This window comes from Siphateles boraxobius, unplaced genomic scaffold, assembly GCF_051911475.1.
Source record: "Siphateles boraxobius isolate OS27281-9 unplaced genomic scaffold, OSU_SipBor_1 100, whole genome shotgun sequence".
Classification (NCBI taxonomy): domain Eukaryota; kingdom Metazoa; phylum Chordata; class Actinopteri; order Cypriniformes; family Leuciscidae; genus Siphateles; species Siphateles boraxobius.
The window spans coordinates 1,913,598-1,932,652 of record NW_027508701.1 but is presented as its reverse complement, the minus strand read 5'-3'; the positions used below and the strand labels follow the sequence as shown (position 1 = coordinate 1,932,652).

Below are 19,055 nucleotides of genomic sequence, written 5' to 3'. Positions count from 1 at the left end.
AACTGAAATCATTTGGATCTTGACTGTATTACATTCATTTTGATATCTTTACTTCAACAAGTACTTATACATATATGTACAAAATTCTGTTTATGGGTGTGGCTTTTAAGTTTGGGAGGAAGATGTGTGGTACTTTTAAATGAGGGAACGGCTGTAACACATAAAACGTGTCAGATGAGGCCCTACTGACACATGCATGCAAATTCACACATTCACTATAAAGAAGTAAAGCGTGAATGTTTTTAACTGTTTGTCACATGGTATGTTTCACACATCACCTTCTGTTCCCTTTCGTTGTCACTCCGAGTTACGTCGGATGACGACGAATGGGGTTTCGCTTAGAACACCTATCGACTTCGAGTATTACAAAACGAGCCAATGGCAAAGAAATGCCATGGGTCTGCGGAATTTGCATAGCGTATCTCCGCCTTACCTCGTGGGTATAAAAGGAGGACGCCGGCAACAGGCAGATATGTTTTCGCTTCGGAGCCAAGAGTATTTCTTCACTCCACAGTCATCTCTGACTTCGCTCTACGAGACGAGCTTCTCTCTCCGGTGTTGGTGTGACGGCGATCTGCAGCGAGCTCACAGTGCCTGCTGATCTGTGCAGTAATCTGCCAGTGTGTGTGTGTCTCCCTGTGCGCTTCAACATCGCGGAGTTTTTTCTCTCCTCTCATAAAAGAGCTCGCACGCGGCACGTCTTTTTAAAGACGGCTCGCCCGTGCATTTCTGGTTGCAGCGGACTGGTATCGGACTCTGATGGGCACGAGCGCTGTCTAGTGTGTTTGATCATGCTTGAACAGCGCTCGTGGGTGACTCATGTTCTCGCAAGGGAACGTGATCATCGCGTCATAAATAGGTCGAGACTCGGTGAACTCGCAAGAGTGAGAGTCCCCTCATCCACCCCCCGATCTTCGGCGGGTGGCCAGGGTGACCTGAGGGTTACGGTCTGGAACAAGGCGCCGACTACGTGTCCGTGACCCCAGCCCCCCTCTTCAATGACGGTGCCCGCTAGTGAACTGCTGATTTCCGCGAGTCTACCCTCTGGTGGCCCGCGTGTTTCAGTTGAAGCTACAGAGGAAGATGCCATGTCTGTTGCAGCATCACTAGGTGGGCTTGAGTCTTCTGGAAGTGAGGGCTCGTCACAGCTGCCACCTTCCGGTGTGCATACGGCTGTGCCTGAGTCTGATCCGGAGATGACGGCCATGCTTTCCTGGGACGATTGGTTTTGGGTAAGGCCGCCGACCCTCGTCCGTGGCAAACCCCAATACCTCTCTTCCCGGACGTGCATGATGAGATCTCGAAGTCCTAGAAGACCCCCTTGTCTTCTCAGGACCGCTCGCTGATCTCATCCGCCTTTCCTCCCCTCGATGGGGCCGCTGCCCTTGGGTACACTGGGGTTCCCCCGGCTGAACGCTCTGTTGCGATGCTATGTATCCTCAGAGTGCTTCTTCTCGGCGCAATCCTAAGCACCCGCCCGTGGCCTGTAGTTTTTCGTCTACGCTTGTGGCGAGATCCTATAGTGCCACGGGACTGGCAGCCGCCTCTCTGCATGCCATGGCTGACCCAGATGCTCATGGACCTGCACGAGGGCGGGACTGACCCAGGGCTCTTCACTGAGCTGCGCGCCGTCACTGACCTTGCTCTCCGAGCGACGAAAGTGGCCGTACGCTCCCTGGGTCAGGTGATGCTCACCATTCTGTGGCTGAACCTGTCTGATGTGCTGGATGTCGCACGGACCCATCTGTCCGACATTCCCATATCCCAGGTCGGCCTCTCCGGCGGTGCGGTTGAGGGCTTGACCAACAGCTCTCAGCCGCTCATGAGCAGACTGACGTTGACTCTGTCCCGACGCCCCCGCCGTCCGCCCAGGTCCCTCGGTCTGCCCACCGCCGAAGGCGCCCCCCCGCGGCTCCCACCCCGCCCGCTCAGCCGGGCCGGCTCTGGAGGCCGCGGTCGGACGCCAAAACAGTCCTCTCCAGCCCCGCCCCCCGCTACACGCCGGGTTAAGCGGCGCTCTTGGGATGGGCTCCTCAGAGATGGGACTCAGTTCTTTCCAGGAGCTGGTAGCAGGACCACTCCTTTCCCCGGGTGAGGGCCGGGGAAGAATCCTTGTTCTCCAAAGAACTGACTCTCCCGTCTCTGAGCACAGAGAGTGTGGACGACTCAGAGCGCCGCCCACATGCCGTGCTCTCCTCGTCCCCCTCTGTCCCGGAGGTGGTTGACACGGCGTGCCGTCCACGACCGCTTCGCCCCTGTCCCCCTCTGTCGCCAGACCCTTGACAGAGCAGGCCCCTGTGGAACGCTGGTCCTTCCCTGGCCTCCTCTGTCAGGGTGCGGTTTTGACCTTGCCCCCACACCGGGCCGCTATGCCGTCCACGTCTGGGCCGGTCATTCCGCTTCGCTGCACCACCGGAGGGACGTCTGTGGTTCTCGACGCCGCTGGCACAGTTGGGAGCCTGCCTAGAGCTTCCCTTCTGTTCCGCGCGAACCATCGGCTCGGCTATGCGATTCAGTTCGCACGGTCTCCTCCCCACTTCAGGGGAGTCCGCTCCACTTTGGTCGATGGCTATGCCCTATCATGAGAGCGGAGGTTGCTACCCTACTGGCGAAGGGTGCGATTGAGACTGTCCCTCCAGCCGAAAGGAGGTCCAGGGGTACAGCCCCTACCTCATTGTCCCGGAGAAGTCTGGTGGGTTACGGCCAATCCTGGTCCGAACCGCTCCCTTCACAGGCTGCCGTTCAAGATGCTCCTGGCCAAACGCATTTCTGGATGTGTGCGGCCACAGGATTGGTTTGCAGCGATCGACCTGAAGGACGCCTACTTTTATGTCTCCGTTCTCCCTCGACTCAGACCATACCTACAGTTTGCTGTCAGGGCGCGCGCATATCAGTACGCTGTTTTCCCATTCGGGCTAGCCCTGTCTCTTCGCGCCTTCACAAGGTTGTTGAGGCTGCCTTCGTTCCTCCATGGGAACACGGGGTTCGCATCCTGAACTATCTCGGTGACTGGCTGTCTTAAGCTCACTCCTGAGACCAGGTTTGCGAATACAGGGACCCAGTGCTCCGGCACCTAGCTCGTCTGGGCCTTCGGGTCAACCGGGGAAGGAGTAAACTTTGCCCCGTGCAGAGGAGCTCCTTTCTCGGTGTGGACTTGGTCGCCTTCTCCACTCAGCCATTGCTGACTTGCCTGAGACTATCAAGCGCAAGAGTGCGGTTCCACTGAAGTTTCTTCAGAGGCTCCTGGGGCATATGGCATCTGCAGCCGCGGTTCGCCGCTCAGATTGCTTCATATGAGACCGCTTCAGCTTGGCTCCGTGACCGAGTCCCGAGGTGGGCATGGCAACACGGCACCCTCCGAGTACCAGTTACTCCGACCTGCCGTCAGACCTTCACCCCGTGGTCGAACCTCAGCTTTCTTCGGGCCGAGTGCCCCTGGAACCAGGGACGGGGCCACCTATGGCACCCTCGTCCCGATCTCTGGAACCTCCACGTGTGGCTCCTCGATGGGACGAGGCAGGTTTGAGTACCCTACCACCAGCGGTGGTGGCTACCATCACTTCCGCTAGGGCGTCGTCCACGTGACACGTCTATGCGTTGAAGTGGAACCTCTTCGTCAGCTGGTGCTCTTCTCACCGAGAAGACCCCCGGAGATGCTCGATCAGCGTTGTGCCTTCCTTCCTTCAACAGGGGCTGGAGCGAAGGCTGTCTCCCTCCACCCTGAAGGTCTACGTTGCCGCTATTGCCGCACACCATGACCTCATCGAAGGTAAGTCGGTGGGGAAGCACGACCTGGTTATCAGGTTCCTGAGAGGAGCGAGGAGACTAAATCCGCCCCCCTCCTCTCGTTCCCTCTTCGGACCTCTCAGTGGTTCTAACTGCCCTGAAGAGTGCTCCATCTGAGCCCCTGCAATCAGTCGAGCTTAAGTTCCTGTCTATGAAGACAGCGCTCCTGGTTGCACTGGCCTCCATCAAGAGGGTAGGGGACCTGCACGCATTCTCCGTTGACGAAGCGTGCCTGGAGTCCGGGCCGGCTTACTCTCACGTGATCCTGAGACCCCGGCCTGGATACGTGCCCAAGGTTCCTACCACTCCCTTCCGGGACCAGGTGGTGAACCTGCAAGCGCTGCCCCTGGAGGAGGCAGACCCAGCCTTGCACTGCTCTGTCCAGTACGCGCTCTCCGCGCCTATGTAGACAGGACGCAGTGTTTCAGGACCTCAGACCAGCTCTTTGTCTGTTATGGTGGGAAGCTGAAGGGAAAGGCTCTCTCAAAGCAAAGGTTGTCTCACTGGATAGTGGACGCCATTGCTTTGGCATACCAGCAGCAAGGTCGACCGTGCCCCCTTGGTGTGACTGCCCACTCCACCGGAGTGTGGCATCCTCTTGGGCTCTAGCGCATGGCGCCTCGCTAACAGACATCTGCAGAGCTGCAGGCTGGGCGACACCTAACACATTCGCCAGATTCTTTAATCTCCGAGTGGAGCCAGTGTCCTCTCGTGTACTCGCTTCAACCAGCTAGTACCGGACCCGCTCAGGTGTCTTCGCTTGCTCGCCATTCCACTCCACGGACTGGATACGTGCGATATTCTCCTCAGGTGAGCTTCCCCGGAAGCCCTGAGCTCCTCCAGCACTCCTGACGTCGGCGCCAGTGTCTATTGCCTGCGTGTCGGCTAGGTGCCTCCCGTGTGCATGGTCCCTCCTCTGAGCGACCCCCACATGTGTATTTCCACTGTAAGCCTCTTTGAGCATGTGTCTTTCCCTTGGCAAGCCACCTTGCCACCCCTGGGGTTGAAATATTCCACCTGCGGCTGGACACCCCAGTGTTCTCCATATGTCTCCTTCGGGTCATATGTGTATTCTCTAAGTCCCCCCCTCTGGGTTGGCAGTAATTGCATATTTCCCCTAAACTTTGGGATATGCTCCCCAGTGTACCTTGGTATTCCTGTGCTAAATAGGAGTCCTTCGTCCGTGCCAGTCTCACGACAGGGATCTCAGATTTACGCAGGGCACTGGAAGACAGCTGAGAAGGTGGCGTGATTAGACTGGTAACCCCATTCGTCGTCATCCGACGTAACTCGGAGTGACAACGAAAGGGAACGTCTCGGTTACGTATGTAACCCTCGTTCCCTGAGTAGGGAACGGAGACGTTACGTCTTCCTGCCACTTTCCGCTGTACCGCGGGGATCGCCTGAGCTCAGTCTTGGCTCCTCAGCGAAGAAACATATCTGCCTGTTGCCGGCATCCTCCTTTTATACCCACGAGGTAAGGCGGAGATACGCTATGCAAATTCCGCAGACCCATGGCATTTCTTTGCCATTGGCTCGTTTTGTAATACTCGAAGTCGATAGGTGTTCTAAGCGAAACCCCATTCGTCGTCATCCGACGTAACGTCTCCGTTCCCTACTCAGGGAACGAGGGTTACATACGTAACCGAGACGTTTTCTTCCAACATGTGATAGATAACGATAAGATAAGAAAAAGACCAGAGCTTAAACAGGCCTAAACAGGAACATTAAAATTCTGCATTAACCCTAGAACCTTTTTGGGGCACCTGATTCACCAATTATTAGGGCCCAAGCCTTGAAAAGGCGAAGGCCCTATTGTTTTCCTAAGGATTATTAGGGCCCAAGCCTTGAAAAGGCGAAGGCCCTATTGTTTTCCTTAGGATTATTATTAGGGCCCAAGCCCTGAAAGGGCGCAGAGCCCTATTGTTTTCCATAGGATTATTTTTTAGGGCCCAAGCCTTGAAAAGGCTTTTTAGGGCCCAAGCCTTGAAAAGGCGAAGGCCCTATTGTTTTCCTAAGGATTATTATTATTATTATTATTATTATTATTATTATTATTATTATTCTAACGACTATTCGGGCACTTTTGGGGCTCTTAACGTGCACGAAAACTCTTGAAACTTTGCACACAGGTCAGAACCCGCGGCCATCAGGGCCGGGCTGAAGGTGGTACCCGGGCGTGGCAGGGGGGCTCGACAGCGCCCCCTGGAACAGGGTCCGAAAACTTGGTCCATAAATCAGACACGCTTGCATGTAATAATATGAAACTCGGTACACATATAGATCTCATCGGTTCATATATACTTCATGCTCTTACTTTTTACTCCAGCCCAACAGGAAGTCGGCTATTTAGGGTTGTTTGTAAAACGCATGCAATGGAATTTAAAGTACTTCTCCTAGAGAATTCAAAGAAATGCCACGAAACTCGGTCAGCATGAAGTCAAGACATTGAGATGAAAAATTGCCAGTGGATTTTTGATATCTCGAACGGTTTGGCCGTGGCGAGGAAACGAATTTATGGCGAGAAACGTGAAACAGGAAGTGTGTTATAACTTCAGCATACATTAGCTGATCTTAATGAAACTTCAGCAGTGTGTTCGTTGTAAGAGGCCGATCACATGGATGTGACTATTGTGAGTCAAAGTTATAGCGCCACCAACTGGCAGCAGGAAGTGTGTCACTTTCAAAATGCTTTGAAATCACCCTCTTATTTTAACCCGATTTGCTTCAAACTTCATCTGTATAATGTAAATACACGGCAGATGTAGACCTGTGAAAGGATTATTGATATCTTTGATACTGTTGCCGTGGCAACGCATCAAACTTTAAAATTCTTTTTGGATGCTTTTGAGACTCTTAGCATGCCTGAAATTGCTTGAAATTGCATGAAACTCGACAGACAGATCACATTTATTAGCCAGTAGACATGTGCAAAGTTTCAGAAACGGGCGTGGTGCAGGGACTCAGTAGCGCCACCTTTTGACAAAAGTGGGGGGGTTAGTTTTATAGTTTTACCTACAATCATAAAACTCGGTACGCATATTGTTCAGATCAAGCCGGACAACTTTCTAATTAACTGTCATTAGCTCAGACCAAGAGGAAGTCAGATATTTTGGTTTGAATATCGTCATTTTCTCTCTCTCTCTCTCTGAGCCAATATGGCAAGCCGTTTTAACATTTAATCATTTTAACCTACTAGTCTCTATTTTCATGCTTCTAGTACTTATTTTTTAGATACTAGTATCTATTCCATTAAGTACTAGTACTTATTCATTAGGGACTAGTGCTTATTCTTTAGTACTAGTGCCTATTCTTTAGATACTAGTGCTTATTCTTTAGATATTCTTTTGAATACGTATTAGTAGCTAATGAATAAGTACTGGTATCTATTTAATAGGTACTAGTATCTAATGACTTAGTACTAGTATTTATTGAATAAATACTAGTATCTATTAATAGGTACTAGTATCTAAAAGGTCATTTTCTCTCTCTCTCTCTCTGAGCCAATATGGCAAGCCGTTTTAACATTTTATCATTTTAACCTACTAGTCTCTATTTTCATGCTACTAGTACTTATTTTTTAGATACTAGTATCTATTACATTAAGTACTAGTACTTATTCATTAGCGACTAGTGCTTATTCTGTTTAGAATATTAAAAGTGCTTATTCAATTTTTATGCTTAATTACATTTTCAGAGCAGAAAATCCGAATTTTCTGCTTATTCAATATTGCATCTAAAATGGAACTGACTTGACGTGTGTGTGTGTGTGTGTGTGTGTGTGTGTGTATGTGTGTGTGTGTGTGTGTGAGAGAGAGAGATTGTGTCTGTTACAGTGACAAGAGTTTAACCCTTTAAGGCCTTGTTTTTTGGATATATATCTTTTTTTTTTTTAAAGTGCATACAACCCATATCTTTTAAATATATTGTTTGCTTTAAATTAAATTAAGATTTTATGTTTGGTAATTGAACCTAAATAAATTTAAAATTAATGTGCTATATTTCAGATCAATATATTTGTTTTCCTTCATTTTAATCAACACTAACTTTATTCTCATCTGAATTATAAATAACTTATTTCTGTATAAAATAAAAAATCCCGAATAATCCAGACCAAACAGAGCGCACTATTTCTACAACATCATCAGTGCTGAAGCGGAACTACCAGAGCCGTTCGGCAGATAGCCAGCAGATATTTTGTGTCACGTCGTGCACAATAACCCTAAAGGCACCAGGGTGGCGGTGCCACCGGCTTTTTATATATATATATATATATATATATATAAATATAGCTGCGAGCAGCGATGAAGGGCCAAAGCCGGCGGTACCGCCACCCCGGTGCCTTTAGGTAACTAAAGGCACCGGGGTTGCGGTGCCACCGGCTTGGGCCCGTAATCGCTGCTCGCAGCTATATTTATATATATATATATATATTTATTATTATTATTATTATTATTATTATTATTATTATTATTATTATTATTATAACGACTATACGGGCACTTTTGGGGCTCTTAACGTGCACGAAAACTCTTGAAACTTTGCACACAGGTCAGAACCCGCGCCCATCAGGGCCGGGCTGAAGGTGGTACCCGGGCGTGGCAGGGGGGCTCGACAGCGCCCCCTTGAACAGGGTCCGAAACCTTGGTCCATAAATCAAACATGCTTGCATGTAATAATATGAAACTCGGTACACATATAGATCTCATCAGTTCATATATCCTTCGTGCATTTACTTTTTACCCCAGCCCAACAGGAAGTCGGCTATTTTAGGTTGTTTGGAAACGCATGCAATGGAATTCGAAACACTTCTCCTTGGAAATTCATCCAATCGCCACCAAACTCGGTGTGCATGAAGTCAAGCAATTGAGGATGAAAAATTGCCAGCGGATTTTTGATATCTCGAACGGTTTGGCCGTGGCGATGAAACGAAATTATGGCGAATAATGGAAACAGGAAGTGTGTTATAACTTCTTCATACATTAACTGATCTTGATGAAACTTCAGTAGTGTGTTCGTTGTAAGAGGCCGATCACATGGATGTGACTCTTGTGAGTTAAAGTTATAGCGCCACCAACTGGCAGCAGGAAGTGTGTCACTTTCAAAATGCTTTGAAATCACCCTCTTATTTTAACCCGATTTGCTTCAAACTTCACTACTATAATGTAAACACACGGCAGATGTAGACCTGTGAATGGATTCTTGATATCTTAGATACTGTTGTCGTGGCAACGCATCAAACTTTAATATTCTTTTTTTATGCTTTTGAGACTCTTAGCATACTTGAATTTGCATGAAACTCGACAGACACATCACATTTATTAGCCAGTAGACATGTGCAAAGTTTCAGAAACGGGCGTGGTGAGGGGCTCAGTAGCGCCACCTTTTGTCAAAAGTGGGGGGATTCATTTTATCTACAGTAATAAAAATCGGTATGTGTATTGTTCTCCTCCAGCCAGACAACTTTCTAATTTACACTCAATAGCTCCAACCAACAGGAAGTCAGATATTTTGGTTTGAAAATTGTCATTTTATGTCTCTCTCTCTCTGAGCCTACGTCTCTGTGTGTGTGTGTGTCTGTGAGTGTGGGGAGGGGGAGGGGGGCTAGATTAACCATTTCACTGCTGTTTGCTCTGGCCTGCATTAAAAAAGAAAATAAATGTCTTACGCCTTGTATTTTTTAAATAAGTTGTATTAATAAGTAAAGGCATATAACCAGTTGAATTGTAGTGCATTGAAAATAGTTTTATATAATTAGTTTATTAATTAAATTAACTTGGTCCATAAACTTGGTCAGAAAATTTGGTCCATAAATTAAACACACTTGCATGTAATATTATGAAACTCGGTACACATATAGATCTCATCGGGCCAAACAGCTTTAAGCCAGCCCAACAGGAAGTGGGCTATTCTGGTCTTAATGTGGATTTTTGGCAAAGTCAGCCTCTGATTTTTTACCCACTCCTCTTAAGTGGATTATTCAATTCCCACCAAACTTTTTCAACATGATGAAAATACATTAAAGAAGCATAATTGTGAATGGCTATTGAACATCTCAAATTGTTTTGCTATGGCGAGGGATTAAAGTCATGTCAAAAAAGTAAACACTAAAAGCCTCATATCTTCTAAAAAATTAATTATACACCATTTATTTCTAGATAAAATTACACAAATATCAGAACTAAACCCATTTTATTCTTGTTTTCAATTTAAGAATAATGTACAAGTTTAAAAACAGCCAGAATGTGCTATTCAGTTAAAAAATAAATACATCAAGTAATACAAAGGGCTATACTGCCCTCTTGTGTCCAAAATGATATCAACTCAGTACATAAAACTTGTTTATCAGGTATGGCTATTGTAATTAAATATAAATATATTAGGTATGTGGCTGTGAGGATCTTTTCCCACCGGTTAATTGACGTTAGACACCAGCGAGGCCTTTTAAATCGCTAATATAAAAGTGAATGTAAAGTATAAGGACGTCCGCACGGACATTTATAGTGGTGGCGCTGGCAGTGCGCTCGAATGAATTTCTATGGAAGTAGAAATGAAAAAACGTTCGCTCTGTTCTGCTCGCTCGTCGCCATGGACGCGCACCGTTATGAATGCCAGTGCAGCCACATACTTTTTAGTGTCACTTTAAAATTAGCACCATATCGGGGGCCGATTGTTTCCGGTTTTCAGGTAAAACACAACAACAAATGAGTAAATGACAGATTCGCTTAAATAGGCGCTTTTACACAAAATATTCCGTCATCATTTTTTTCAGTCAGCTCTTCACTCTCGTCATTAATGAATTTTGACTCCTGTTGCTGATCTTTGCTGCAACTTTCGTTCAGCTCACAATTTAGTAAGCAAACACGCTTCAAATGTGTTTTTATTTTATTTTTGTGTATACATGTGTGTATATATATATATATATATATATATATATATATATATATATAGCTTATGTTTCAAATATGAGTTAATTAACAATCGTTTGAAAGAATGATACTTTTAAACATATCACTAAACCGTCATTAGGTGTCGCCAGGCGACCGTCTTAATGAGCGAGTCATTGATTCATTTGTTCGAACGATTCGTTCGAACGGCTGAGTCATTCATGAATGAGACAGATTATGGATTCGTTCAAAATGCTGAATCATTCAGTAATGAGAACGCGTTGCTGTGAGATGCTCGATGGTTCTGCTGTGATCTTTGTTTAACTATTTTCACTGCTGAAACAGAAAAAAGTCAATATTGCATATAAAATGTAAGTGATTTGACTTGTGTGTGTGTGTGTGTGTGTGTGTGTGTGTGTGTGTGTGTGTGTGTGTGTGTGTGTGTGTGTGTGTGTATGATTGTGTCTGTTACAGTGATTGTTTAACCCTTGTTAAAGTTTAGGCCTTGTCTTTTTGGATATATATCTTTTTATATAAAAAAAATAGGCATACAACCCATATATTTTAAATGTATTGTTTGCTTTAAATTACATTAAGATTTGTATGTTTGGTAATTGAACCTGAATGAATTTTAAATGAATGTGCTATATTTCAGATCATATATTTGTTTTCCTTAAAATTTGAACTAACACTAACTTTATTCTCATCTGAAAGATTGATTATTTATTTCTGTATAAAATAAAAAAGAGATTTTGGTTGGGTGACAGTTGTAGTTTAGCAGTACAGTTTGACAAAAGCACAATGTTGTGTTTTATTGCGATTGTTCACAAATATAAGTAAACACTTTGCAGTTTGAATAATGTCCTGTATGAACAAAAGGACGGAGTATGTTTTTATGTCTACATTGTTCAATCTCGTTACACACACACACACACACACACACACACACACACACACACACACACACACACACACACTTTTTTTCTAATCAGATCAGGCAAGTAATATTCTGTCTTGGCACAATTGATTTAACTTTCATAACTTACTTATTTCATGTGTCCATTAAGTCCATGAGACCGTAGGGTGTCTCATTTTTCATTATAGGTTTCAGAAGGTTGCTCACGCATATGATATGTGCCCTCAATGCACACTTTTGCAGAGCCCACACCAATGCAAGCTCTACAGTACACATCTTCTCAACAGTCAAAGCGGGGTTAAGTTATTGCCCGTCATGCACAGTAACCCTAAAGGCACCAGGGTGGCGGTGCCACCGGCTTGTTTATATATATATATATATATATATATATATATATATATATATATAGCTGCGAGCAGCGATGAAGGGCCAAAGCCGGTGCCACCGGCTTGGGCACATAATAGCTGCTCGCAGCTATATTTATTATTATTATTAGGGCCCAAGCCTTGAAAAGGCGAAGGCCCTATTGTTTTCCTAAGGATTATTATTATTATTATTATTATTATTATTATTATAACGACTATTCGGGCACTTTTGGGGCTCTTAACGTGCACGAAAACTCTTGAAACTTTGCACACAGGTCAGAACCCGCGGCCATCAGGGTCGGGCTGAAGGTGGTACCCGGGCGTGGCAGGGGGGCTCGACAGCGCCCCCTGGAACGGGGCCCGAAAACTTGGTCCATAAATCAAACACGCTTGCATGTAATAATATGAAACTCGGTACACATATAGATCTCATCGGTTTATATATCCTTTGTACTTTTACTTTTTACCCCAGCCCAACAGGAAGTCGGCTATTTAGGGTTGTTTGTAAAACGCATGCAATGGAATTTAAAGTACTTCTCCTAGAGAATTCAAAGAAATGCCACGAAACTCTGTGTGCATGAAGTCAAGACATTGAGATGAAAATTGCCAGGGGATTTTTGATATCTCGAACGGTTTGGCCGTGGGGAGGAAACGAATTTATGGCGAGAAACGTGAAACAGGAAGTGTGTTATAACTTCAGCATACATTAGCTGATCTTAATGAAACTTCAGCAGTGTGTTCGTTGTAAGAGGCCGATCACATGGATGTGACTCTTGTGAGTTAAAGTTATAGCGCCACCAACTGGCAGCAGGAAGTGTGTCACTTTCAAAATGCTTTGAAATCACCCTCTTATTTTAACCCGATTTGCTTCAAACTTCATCTGTATAATGTAAATACACGGCAGATGTAGACCTGTGAAAGGATTATTGATATCTTTGATACTGTTGCCGTGGCAACGCATCAAACTTTAAAATTCTTTTTGGATGCTTTTGAGACTCTTAGCATGCCTGAAATTGCTTGAAATTGCATGAAACTCGACAGACAGATCACATTTATTAGCCAGTAGACATGTGCAAAGTTTCAGAAACGGGCGTGGTGCAGGGACTCAGTAGCGCCACCTTTTGACAAAAGTGGGGGGGTTAGTTTTATAGTTTTACCTACAATCATAAAACTCGGTACACATATTGTTCAGATCAAGCCGGACAACTTTCTAATTAACTGTCATTAGCTCAGACCAAGAGGAAGTCAGATATTTTGGTTTGAATATGGTCATTTTCTCTCTCTCTCTCTCTGAGCCAATATGGCAAGCCGTTTTAAAATTTAATCATTTTAACCTACTAGTCTCTATTTTCATGCTTCTAGTACTTATTTTTTAGATACTAGTATCTATTCCATTAAGTACTAGTACTTATTCATTAGGGACTAGTGCTTATTCTTTAGTACTAGTGCCTATTCTTTAGATACTAGTGCTTATTCTTTAGATATTCTTTTGAATACGTATTAGTAGCTAATGAATAAGTACTGGTATCTATTTAATAGGTACTAGTATCTAATGACTTAGTACTAGTATTTATTGAATAAATACTAGTATCTATTAATAGGTACTAGTATCTAAAAGGTCATTTTCTCTCTCTCTCTCTCTGAGCCAATATGGCAAGCCGTTTTAACATTTTATCATTTTAACCTACTAGTCTCTATTTTCATGCTACTAGTACTTATTTTTTAGATACTAGTATCTATTACATTAAGTACTAGTACTTATTCATTAGCGACTATTGCTTATTCTGTTTAGAATATTAAAAGTGCTTATTCAATTTTTATGCTTATTTATATTTTCAGAGCAGAAAATCCGAATTTTCTGCTTATTCAATATTGCATCTAAAATGGAAGTGACTTGACGTGTGTGTGTGTGTGTGTGTGTGTGTGTGTGTGTGTGTGTGTGTGAGAGAGAGAGAGAGATTGTGTCTGTTACAGTGACAAGAGTTTAACCCTTTAAGGCCTTGTTTTTTGGATATATATCTTTTTTTTTTTTTTTAAAGTGCATACAACCCATATCTTTTAAATGTATTGTTTGCTTTAAATTAAATTAAGATGTATGTTTGGTAATTGAACCTAAATAAATTTAAAATTAATGTGCTATATTTAAGATCAATATATTTGTTTTCCTTCATTTTAATCAACAGTAACTTTATTCTCATCTGAATTATAAATAACTTATTTCTGTATAAATTAAAAAATCCCGGATAATCCAGACCAAACAGAGCGCACTATTTCTACAACATCATCAGTGCTGAAGCGGAACTACCAGAGCCGTTCGGCAGATAGCCAGCAGATATTTTGTGTCACGTCGTGCACAATAACCCTAAAGGCACCAGGGTGGCGGTGCCACCGGCTTTTTATATATATATATATATATATATATATATATATATATATATATATAAATATAGCTGCGAGCAGCGATGAAGGGCCAAAGCCGGCGGTACCGCCACCCCGGTGCCTTTAGGTAACTAAAGGCGGCTGGGTTGCGGTGCCACCGGCTTGGGCCCGTAATCGCTTCTCGCAGCTATATTTCTCTTTTATTTTTCTTACGACAATTCGGGCACTTTTGGGGCCCTTAACGTGCACGAAAACTCTTGAAACTTTGCACACGGGTCAGAACCCGCGGCCATCAGGGTCGGGCTGAAGATGGTACCCGGGCGTGGCAGGGGGGCTCGACAGCGCCCCCTGGAACGGGGCCCGAAAACTTGGTCCATAAATCAAACACGCTTGCATGTAAGAATACGAAACTCGGTACACATATAGATCTCATCGGTTCATATATACGTCATACTCTTACTTTTTACCCCAGCCCAATAGGAAGTCGGCTATTTAGGGTTGTTTGTAAAACGCATGCAATGGAATTTAAAGTACTTCTTCTAGAGAATTCAAAGAAATGGCACAAAACTCGGTCAGCATGAAGTCAATACATTGAGGATGAAAAATTGCCAGGGGATTTTTGATATCTCGAACGGTTTGGCCGTGGCGAGGAAACGAAATTATGGCGAGAAACATGAAACAGGAAGTGTGTTATAACTTCAGCATACATTAACTGATCTTAATGAAACTTCAGCAGTGTGTTCGTTGTAAGAGGCCGATCACATGGATGTAAGTATTATGAGTCAAAGTTATAGCGCCACCAACTGGCAGCAGGAAGTGTGTCACTTTCAAAATGCTTTGAAATCACCCTCTTATTTTTACCCGATTTGCTTCAAACTTCATCTGTATAATGTAAACACACGCCAGATGTAGACCTGTGAAAGGATTATTTAATATCTAAGATAATGTTGCCATGGCAACGCATCAAACTTTAATATTCTTGTTTGATGCTTTTGAGACTCTTAGCATGCTTGAAATTGCATGAAACTCGATAGACACATCACATTTATTAGCCAGTAGACATGTGCAAAGTTTCAGAAACGGGTGTGGTGAGGGGCTCAGTAGCGCCACCTTTAGTCAAAAATGGGGTATTAGTTTTACCTACAGTAACAAAAATCGGTATGTATATTATTCTCCTCGAGCCGGACAACTTTCTAATTGACAGTCATTAGCTCCGAACAACACAAAGTCAGATATTTTGGTTTGAATGTGATTTTCAGGAGAATTTTCTCCCTCCCCCTCCCTCTGTCTCTGTGTGTGGGGTTTGGGGAATTTGACTATTATTTTAATGGTGTTCAAGGTTTCAGGGGCTTTTGGGGCCCTTAACGTGCTTGAAAACTTTTGAAACTTTCTACACATGTCAGAGCCCACGGCCATCAGGGCGAGCTGAAGCTGGTACCCGGGCGTGGCAACAGCGCCCCCTTGAATGGGGTCCCCAAAACTTGGTCCATAGATCAAACACGCTTGCATGAATTAATATGAAACTCAGTACACGTATAGATCTCATCAGGCCGAACAACTTTCCCTCGGTCAAGTTTTACGCCAGCCCAACAGGAAGTCGGCTATTATGGGTTGTTTGGAGAACGCTTGCTCTGGAATTTGAAGTACTTCTCCTAGAGATTGCATCCGTTTACTGCCAAACTTGGTCACCTTGAGGTCAACACATTGAGGATGCTAAATTGCGGACGGATTTTTGATATCTCGAACGGTTTGGCCGTGGCGAGGAAACGAATTTATGGCGAATAATGGAAACAGGAAGTGTGTTATAACTTCATCATACATTAACTGATCTTGATGAAACTTCAGCAGTGTGTTCGCTGTAAGAGGCCGATCACATGGATGTGACTATTGTGAGTCAAAGTTATAGCGCCACCAACTGGCAGCAGGAAGTGTGTCACTTTCTAAATGCTTTTGACAAAAGTGGGGGGGTTAGTTTTATCTACTGTAACAAAACTCGGTATGTATATTGTACTCTTCGAGCCGGACAACTTTCTAATTTACAGTCATTAGCTGGACCAACAGGAAGTCAGATATTTTGGTTTGAATGTGGATTTCAGATTCTGAGTTTTTAGCTACTCCTAAGTAGTTTATTTTATTCACGCCAAACTTTTTCAACATGATGAAAATACATTAAAGATGCTAAATTGTGAACGGATATTGAATATCTCAAACGGTTTTGCTATGGTGAGGGATTAAATTAATGTCAAAAAAAAGAATCAGGAAATGTCTCATATCTTTCTAAAATGTAATTATACACCATTTATTTTTATATAAAATTATACAAATATTAGAACTTAACCCATTTTATTCATTTTTTTCAATTAAAGAATTATGTTTAAGTTTAAAAACAGCCAGAATGGTTGTTTAGTCAAAAAAAAAAATTCCAAATCATACATAGTGCTATACTGCCCTCTTGTGTTCAAAATCAGGTAGGCCTATTTTATTTATTTATAATATTAGGGATGTTACTATGGGAATATTTTCCCACCGGTTAATCAACGTGTGACACCGCTGGGAGCTTTAAAATCGCTAACTTGGAAGTGGAAGTAAAATACGGACGTCCGCACAAGACATTAATAATGGTGCAGAGTAGAGCAAGCTTTTTCAATTAATTCCTATGGAAGTAGGAATGAAGTAAACAACGTTCACTCTGTTCTGCTCGTTCCTCACCGTGGGCGCGCACAGTTATGAATGCCCGTGCAGCCGTGAGCATTTTAGTTTAATTTTAAAATTAGTGCCATTTCGGGTGGATGTATTACTTTAATGTATTTAACAAAATCACAATGTTGTGTTTTATTGCGAGTGTACACAAATATTAGTAAACACTTTGCAGTTTGAATTATGTCCTGTATGAAGAAAATGACGGAGTATGTTTTTATGTGTAACACACTGTTCAATCGCGCTGAGCCACCCACACCCACACACACACACACACACATTCCAGCATTGCAATCTTGACATCGCAAGCCTGTTCATTTATACATATGTGCTATATATATATATATATATATATATATATTAGATCAATATATATGTTTTCCTTAAAATCTTAGAAAACCTATGCAATATGATGGATGTCCAAAAGATGGCACTCACAGACTGTTTTTAAATGAGGTTGGATAAATATCTTTTTGCTTTTAAACTGTGTGTGTGTGTGTGTGTGTGTGTGTGTGTGTGTGTGTGTGTGTGTGTGTGTGTGTGTGTGTGTGTGTGTGTGTGTGTGTGTGTGTGTGTGTGTGTGTGTGATTGTGCCTTGGTGTCTGTTAGTGACAAGAGTTTAACCCTTGTTCAAGCTTAGGTTTAAGGCCTTGTCTTTTTGGATATATATATATATATATATATATATATATATATATATATATATATATATATATATATATATATATATATACATATATTATTTTTAATAATACATATACATATTATTTTTTCTCCAAAATATTCATATAACCCAGATATGTATTTAAATGTATTGTTTGCTTTAAATTAAATTAAGATTGTATATTTGGTAATTGAACCAAAATTAATTTAAAATTAATTTGCTATATTTCAGATCAATACAATCAAAGTTTTCCTTCATTTTAATCAACACTAACTTTATTCTCATCTGAATTAAAAGTAACTTATTTCTGTATAAAATAAAAAATCCAGAATAATCCAGACCAAACAGAGCGCACTTTTCCTACAACATCATCAGTGCTGAAGCGGAACTACCAGAGCCTTCGGCAGATAGCGAGCAGATGCAGCATATGTGTTGTAACGAGGCAGGGTCAGGCCAGGGGGATCCATTTGCAGATTTTTATTAAGAATGGTGAAGACACAAAGGGTGAGCAATGGCAAACAGGGCAGAACAGAAAAGGCAGAGACAAACCAGGTTGACAGGCAAAGGGCAGAGGCAGGCAGCAAGAATCAGAGTCCAATAAACAATCCAGATTGGGCCTGGCAGAATGTAGTCAGCAACGGTAAACAATCGGTCAATTACAGAAATCAAACTTGGGAAATGATGGCCGGGCAAAATCAATATAAGTGGCTTTTGTGGTTCACGATCATAGGCCCTGTCCCACATGGCACACTTAATATGAATTTTCAGTCTTGTGTACTTATTTCATGTGTCCGTAAAATCCATGAGACCGTAGGGTGTCTCATTTGTCATTTTAGGTTTCAGAAGGTTGCTCACGCATACTTTGTGGTTGATATGTGCCCTCTATGCGCACTTTTGCAGAGCCCACACTGATGCAAGCTCTACAGCACACAACAGTCAAAGCAAGGTTATGTTTTTGCACGTCGTGCACAATAACCCTAAAGGCACCGGGGTGGCGGTGAAGGGCCAAAGCCGGTGGCACCACCATCCCGGTGCCTTTAGGTAACTTTAGTTACCTTTAGGTAACTAAAGGCACCGGGGTTGCGGTGCCACCGGCTTGGGCCCGTAATCGCTGCTCGCAGCTATATTTATTATTATTATTATTATTATTATTATTTTACTACCTTTTTGGCACTTTTGGGGCCCTTAACGTGCTCAAAAACTCTTGAAACTTTGCACACGGGTCAGAACCCGCGGCCATCAGGGTCGGGCTGAAGCTGGTACCCGGGCGTGGCAGGGGGGCTCGACAGCGCCCCCTGGAATGGGGTTTGAACACTTGTCCATATATAAAACACGCTTGCATGTAATAATCTGAAACTCGG

At 43.5% G+C, this 19,055-nt stretch overlaps 1 protein-coding gene across 1 annotated transcript in view; it reads left to right on the top strand.

Moving 5' to 3' along the window:
* The window catches only part of LOC143746846 (uncharacterized), a 120,780-nt gene that overhangs the window by 4,299 nt on the left and 97,426 nt on the right, over positions 1 to 19,055 (top strand). The gene's annotated exons all lie outside the window — the stretch shown is intronic.